This window comes from Limulus polyphemus, unplaced genomic scaffold (genome assembly GCF_000517525.1).
Source record: "Limulus polyphemus unplaced genomic scaffold, Limulus_polyphemus-2.1.2 Scaffold39, whole genome shotgun sequence".
Lineage (NCBI taxonomy): Eukaryota > Metazoa > Arthropoda > Merostomata > Xiphosura > Limulidae > Limulus > Limulus polyphemus.
In genome coordinates this window covers 1,090,606-1,098,096 of record NW_013665649.1, presented here as the reverse complement: position 1 = coordinate 1,098,096, position 7,491 = coordinate 1,090,606, and the positions used below count along the sequence as shown (strand labels likewise).

The 7,491-nt window shown below is 34.9% G+C and overlaps 1 protein-coding gene across 1 annotated transcript in view; it reads left to right on the top strand.

Moving 5' to 3' along the window:
- The window catches only part of LOC106461485 (regulator of G-protein signaling 20-like), a 122,760-nt gene that overhangs the window by 16,532 nt on the left and 98,737 nt on the right, over positions 1-7,491 (top strand). The gene's annotated exons all lie outside the window — the stretch shown is intronic.

Below are 7,491 nucleotides of genomic sequence, written 5' to 3'. Positions count from 1 at the left end.
AAACAAACTTTTTTTGTCATCAAACACAACCGGTAAAGCTTGTTTCATGTCGTATTAACTGAATTAATGAAATCGTATTTAAATATGGAAGCAAGAATCTATAACTGTGGTTGTGAATTTTTTTTTTACCTAGACCCCAGTTAAACTAATTTCATTTAAACACCATGCTAATTTATATCCAAGATATTTACATAGAAAGCTATAGCAAAACATGTGGTTCTGTGATTGGTCTCTTAATCCCATGTGCTGCCATCTGGACACCTAAAAATATGAGATGTTCGAAGCTATGACTCAGTTTCCTTTTTAAGACGAGGTAGTGTGTGTGGGTACACACAGTATGTTATCAACAACAGGATCCTGGCACGCCCAACAAGACAATGACCTCAGCTGTAGTAGTAGTAGTAGTAGTAGATAATACGGCTAAGCCTTTTCTAGTTATGATTAACCTTCAGTTTTCAAATTTTATAGGTGAAACCCAAATCAATCAGACAGTTGGCAGTACTTGTGGATATACACACATATATTATTTATTAAAAAGTATGACTCTTTCAGAGACTTCGGATTTGTTAAAAGGTGTGTTGTAAAAGAACACACTGATTGTATGTAAACTAAGTAATCTAGAGTAAATCTTTATTGAATAAATAACTCGTGATTACGCATATTAAAGTTAAATCTATTAATTTACCGTTTTTTATGGACTTAGAAACATTGCATTTAATTTAACCACAAACGGGGCAAATTTTATACCAGTGTATTTCAAAAAACTATTTACCATTAGTTAAATTATGGTACATGCGATTAGGCAGTTTCTGTGTGTTACAAGTGTATTACTTATGCATATGCAAGCTAAGTTACCCGTTGTTATGTATATGTAAATTTTGTTTCTCGTACTTGTAAGAATAGAGAGAGAGAAATCATGTTATATGCTATATAATACGAGCTTCATAAGTCCTGAAATGAAGTCATGCAAGCTAAGTTACCCGTTGTTATGTATATGTAAATTTTGTTTCTCGTACTTGTAAGAATAGAGAGAGAGAAATCATGTTATATGCTATATAATACGAGCTTCATAAGTCCTAAAATGAAGTCATATTACAGTTAGTCTTCAAGATAAACAAGAGTAGAATGTTCAACGATCGAAGTTCGTCTTCTCTTCTTTCTTTACGTTCTGACAGTTGAAGATGTAGTGACAGAGCGTTCATCTTTTGGTTAAGAGCTGCTTTTCTCGTCTTAATGGCGAAATATTCTAGCACTTTAAAGTAGAATTTTTTACGAAAAATGTCGCGGAAAAACTGGAGATCAGTATAAAATCACATTCGTTTAGACAGTGTATGGTAATTTTACCTATATTGTAAGTTTTAGCGTTAGAGCACTCTTTTGTTCGATTGTAGAGTCTTCTAGTGGTTGTTGCAATATATTCCTGGTTACACTTCGGGCAAAATTGAAGAGACCTTTTAATCTTTTTAAAGATACATTTTAACTGAACTTGTGGGTATAGCAGTTTGTTAAATTTCTTCCTAATCATGTATGAAATAATGTTTAAATAGGGCATGACTAAAATAACAGTTTTTTTTTCAGAACATCTAGCATAATAACAGATAAGATATTTAGTTTTTTCTATTCTATTACGGAATGATAAAATAAAACAACGTCTTCTAAGCTTTTGTTTAATGTTTTCAACTTATTCATCAAAAAGGAGTTAATTTCACGATATCTTAATTAAGAGTCTCTGTACAATAGAGCCTTGACCAGATTTTCTTTAAAAATTGAAAAAAATGAAACTTTCAAAATGTAAATAAGATCCAGGGAAAGCGGGTTTATGATGTATTTGAATGGTGGGTATACCCATGTTATTTAAGACATGAACATCTGAGAGTTTGTCATTCTGTTTAGTTTAAACAGTAAACTTTATAAGGGGATGATTACCATTTAAAAATTGAAAATTCGTTAACCGATTCAACATAAAAATGTGAAGAACATATCTCTGGTAAGTAATTATATGGTTGAAACATTCAGGATAGGACTATAGCCAAACTGTTTCATGGAAGCAAAGAAAAAGTTAGCAAAGTCGGGTGCAAGGCTGGAGGCCATTGTCATTCCATAAATCTGTTCATAGATTTTTTTTTTCGCTAAACATAAAGTGTGTTTGTTCCGTCACAGGGCGCAAAAGTGTTTTCTTAAAACACATTTATTTATACAATTTTATCCTTAGGAAATACAAGATTATAATAAATCTTGGTGGTTTCATATCGACGTATATTTGTAAACAATGACTCGATATCATAACTAGCATAATGAATATCATAGCATAATGAATCTGTTTTAAGCTATTAACAAAGTTAAAAAGTATCCTTAACAGAATATTCATTCTGTACAAACTCTTTCAAAAACAGGTTAAAAACTTGCTAATGGTTGGTTATAGGTTCCTACACTGGAAACAATAGGTCTTACTGAATCCCTGTTTAATAAGCCTTGGGTAGTCCATATAAAACTCTACATTGTGTTTGTTTGTTTGTTATGAATTTCGCGCAAAGCTAAACGAGGGCTATCTCCGCTAGCCGCCCCTAATTTAGCAGTGCAAAACTAGAGGGAAGGCAGCTAGTCATTACCACCCACCGCCAACTCTTGGGCTATTCTTTTACCAACTAATAGTGGGATTGACCATCACATTATAACGCCCTCACGGCTGAAAGGGCGAGCATGTTTGGTGGGACGGGGATTCGAACCCGCGACCCGCAGATTGCGAGTCGAGCGCCCTAACCACCTGGCCATCCTGCATTGAGAGCCTGTTCGTTTGATTTTTTTTAACTTTAAAATACACTTCGTGGGTTTGGCTTCTTTGATTGCTGTGGAATCATTCCTAATTTCTATAAACTTATTCGTATCACTTAGAATACAATTCACTTTAATATCACAACCCCATTAACTTTATCCGGTTTAATGATTAAATATTTTTACATTTCTTTTAAGCTTTGAAGCAAAAATTGAGAACTTTAAATAAATACCTAGAAGAATGATTTTTCCATTGTCGTTTTTAAATTGAATAATCCTCACCAAACCTAGAAAACTCAATACATCTATATCCTACTTAGGCACTATATCATACCTGATTAAGAAAAAAAAAAACTATCAAACAGCCACAAGGTCAGTTAAAATGTGTCTAAAACAGTCTAAGTTAATAGGGTTTTTTTTAGCTTTAAACACAAACACCATGCATTGTCTACCTCGCTAGTGGTATACGAGTTCATGTACCCGAGGTGCAACCAGGGATTTATTGCATCATTCATCTGCAGTCGAGTAAAATAGCATTGTTATGCTGAGACCTACAATACAAGTGGTATTACCAACAATTGTGTAAATGAATGTGTTATGCCTACCTACCTCCAGACTTATCCGCGTCATTCTCCATTTTCTGGAAGAATTTCACCTTAAATTCCTGTCATCTCTTGCTATTAAAGCAAGAAAACCAGTTCTTAACCAGAAGATGAGCGCATTATGACTACATCTTCAGTGTAAACATGTAACGAACAGAACATGAACTTCTGCCATTGAATATGAACTGGACTAATTACTAAGAGAAGAATCTGTAAGGCTTAGAGTGGAATGATAGCTGGCGCTCTTGTAAGACATGTTTTAATATTAAAGACCAAATTTTGTGACAAGCTTTTTGAAGATACTTGTCATTAGAGTTTATCAATTTTGCCAATCAACGGGTAAAATACCCTCCACTAGTTAAATGATTTTAGGGACAATAGACTGTGTCTTCTCTTGACATATTCCTTTAAAAGTGATCAGTATTCAATTGTCTTGAACCTTACCATTGGAGGTGCATTACAGTCCTCCAAACACTGCTGATCTCAAATTCAGATATGAAAACATTCCTTTAGTATTACATAGATCATAAACTGCTTTCATCAAGTGACTCTTAATGTGCGAACAGGTCGATCCCATGAATTGTTTTACGCGATTTAGCACTGACTGTAAAGTATTTAGAAAATTACACGAGATACTTGACCTCATTTGTGTTGTGTTTTTTTTTTTCAATGTTACGAGGTGTGAGTGGGGATTTAATGGCATGAGGAACGTTCTCGTGGTTTATTGATTTCCTTAGAAGGGTCATCCAGAATGTTGTTGATTAAGCGTAAAGCTGCATAATGGACCTTTTACGCTCTGATAATTGCTAGCACTCGAACTCCGGATTTTAATATTGTAAGCGTCTATACTTGCCGCTGACACATATCTAGGAATCTATATATATATAGATACTAAAACCATAATTATTGGTAGGTAGTTTTTATGCACATTTTTAGCACCTAATGTCCAATAATGTTGAGTGTTTTGCTAAAATGTTGTTTGGTTTGGTAGTTATATCCGTTTCAAACCGTGTTGTTATAGGCCTAGCCTTTCCGTTTCTATATCGTTTTCGAATCGTTGTGTCAAAACCTTGTATTCCCGTCCATATAAGACTTAATCAACCTACTTACGCTGCTCATAATAAAGGTAAGGTATGACTTTCGCTGCAACTGGCTAAGAAACATAACAACTTCACTATTATATGTAAATCAAGCCTTGAAACATAGCTGAGATATAATATCTATACCTCATATGAAATTCCTGTTCAAAAATAGAATAAAAACTAATTCATTTATAATAACTCAGTGCTGTATGAACTGAAAGAGGTTTTTTTAAGACAGATTTGTTTTACATGTTGTAGAATATCTATTTTAGATTTTGGATTTCGTGCAAAGCTACACGAGGGCTATCTGCGCTAGCCGTCCCAAATTTAGCAGTGTAAGACTAGAGAGAAGGCAGCTAGTCATCACCACCCACCCCCAACTCTTGGGCTACTCTTTTACCAACGAAAAGTGGGATTGACCGTCACATTATAACGCCTCCACGGCTGAAAGGGAGAGCATGTTTGGTAGGACGGGGATTCGAACCCGCGATCCACACATTGCGAGTCAAGCGCCCTAACCACCTGGCCATACCAGGCCAGAACATTTTGAATAAATGATTCAACGTTTGTAAAATGTTGATGCAACGTTTATTATTCAATTTTATATTGAATTTTAAAAGTAATTTCTTAATTTATCTCATAAAGAGTTTCATAAGAGTAGCTCCCGCAAACGAAAATGTTAATTATGTTGAAAATGTTGAAACGAAACTTTCTTTGGCGGTCTGCTAGCTTTCTGGCAACCACGTGGCAAGAAAATTAAATTTGTTAAAAATCATAGCAGCTGTGTGAACAGACATTTCACTGTTAAAAGTCATATTACGTGGAGATTAGTGCTTACTAGATCCAGCTGACTGTGTGAACCAGAACGGTACCATATGTGTGATTGTTAGCGTCTTGGTTTCTACTCACACACGAACCAAACATTTTGAAAGGTGAAAGGAAATCTGTTTTTCATTTCCAGTTGCATATTAACTGTTATATGGAAATGCCACACAGAGTTATGCAACACAAGACAAGCACATGATATGAGTTTTGGCTGCTCCCGCCTCTTTCTAAAGCGGGACAACATCTCGGCTTCTATATTGAGTATTCGTTCTGTAGGAACGTTTTAATCCTGACATTCAGCAGAAACAGAACATTCGCTATATTTTATAGGAACGTCTTAAGCGCGCACACACACATACACACAGAGAAAGACACAACAGTATGCCGAGCGTGGCCCAGTGGTTGATGTGACGGAATGTGGAGCTGAGTTTCTATGGTTTGCGTCCCGTTACCACACAAAAAAAAATGCTTTCTGCATTTTGGGGCTACAGGTGCGTTATAAAAGTGACGTTCAAATCCTAATTTTTTGGTCTGACAATAATGTCTATAGACTTAACGGTGGATGCTGTCCCTCTAGTCCATCACTTTAAATTAGGGACGTCTAGTTCAAACATTTCTCCTGCATCTTTGCGCGAATTTTAACTATAAACCAACATACGATTGGATGTTTTACTAAAGAAAAATTATTCATAAAAACACTGAGCACATAACAGAAATTGACTTCCACTATAGTGAAGTGAACTCTCATGTGTTTCTTTTTAAGCACAAAGCTGCATTATGAGCTATTTGCGCAGTTTCCGCTGCATGGCTCGAACTTTGAATTTTAGCATTATAAAACTTTCAGCCGGGCCACAGGTAGAGGCAACTATTATGCTCATTTTCCAAGTATGGTCAAAATTATTTTCTCCTTTTAATTCGTTTCAAGATTTAACTTAGAATATCTTTACATGTGGTTATAATTTTTGTAAGCTAAAGAAATGGTGCTCGAATAATAGCTTGTAAGAGAGAAAAATGTGGAGATAGGGAGAGGTTCTTTGGTAATGAACCTTACTTGTTTCATCCATCTTGAAGTATTTGTTTTCACTCATCGCAGTTACATTTGAAAATTTTGAAGTTAGGCTATTTTGAACTTTAAATATGGTCTTTTGTTTGTGTACTGTTAAGCACAAAGCTACATAATGGGCTACCTGCTATCCGTTCTCTGCCCACCGTGGGTATCAAATTCCGATTTTTTAACGTTATAAGCCCTCAGACTTACAGATAAGCCACCGGGGGAAGGTGGATGAATATGAAGCTATATGGAACTTGGGAAACTGTTTCGACCTTTATGTCAGAAAGATAATATCAATTGTATGTATGTGCATATATATATATATATATATATAACTGCTTAATTCGTGTATGTATAACATATTAATATGTAGTTATTTGAATGAAGGAAAACTATTTGTGGACTTTAGGGTGAAATTCACATTCATAAGGATATGAACTCGTAGGTTGGTTTTCCTATTCTTGGCTGAAGTTCTTCCAATAAATTGCCATGTATTCTGAAAAAGGACACGTCATGTGTTCTTACTGTAAAATTCGTCCATTTGAATGTGTGTGTCATATACAGAGAGAGAGCTTAGTTTACTAAGAAACATTCTATTTATGCATATCCCGTGCTATTTTTATGTTACTTTGTCAAAGGAAAGCTATTAAAACATTGTCAGTAAAATTTATGAGTTTTTCATAAATATTTTATGCGATGAATCTCGTTTAATTCTAGTGGTACTCTTTCAAATTAATTTATCCGTTTAGCTCTCGCGCTCGTCACGCTCCTAATTTTCTTTGTCTCGTGTAACTCCAACAGTACTACTCCTATTACACAACTCTAATGTTCTTTCCAATTCGTACACGTTTAGTGAAAACAACCTGTTATCTAGATGCTTCAGTAGTTTCCATGTGTTTATACTACCAAACATGTAAACACAACGATGGCCATATTAATCAAGCATCAGAGGTTGGAATATGAATTTAACTTAGACTTGTATGTAAATTTAAATAATTCCTATATGAGTATTTCAGATGGTTTTCTGACACTTTGATGTTATTACATTGAGAATAGATATAGGATTAATACAACTCCACTGAACAACTCAAAATCTACTATAAAAACCAATTCTCCACTGCATACAAGACAGACGAACGGATTCTAAAGGATATCGTTT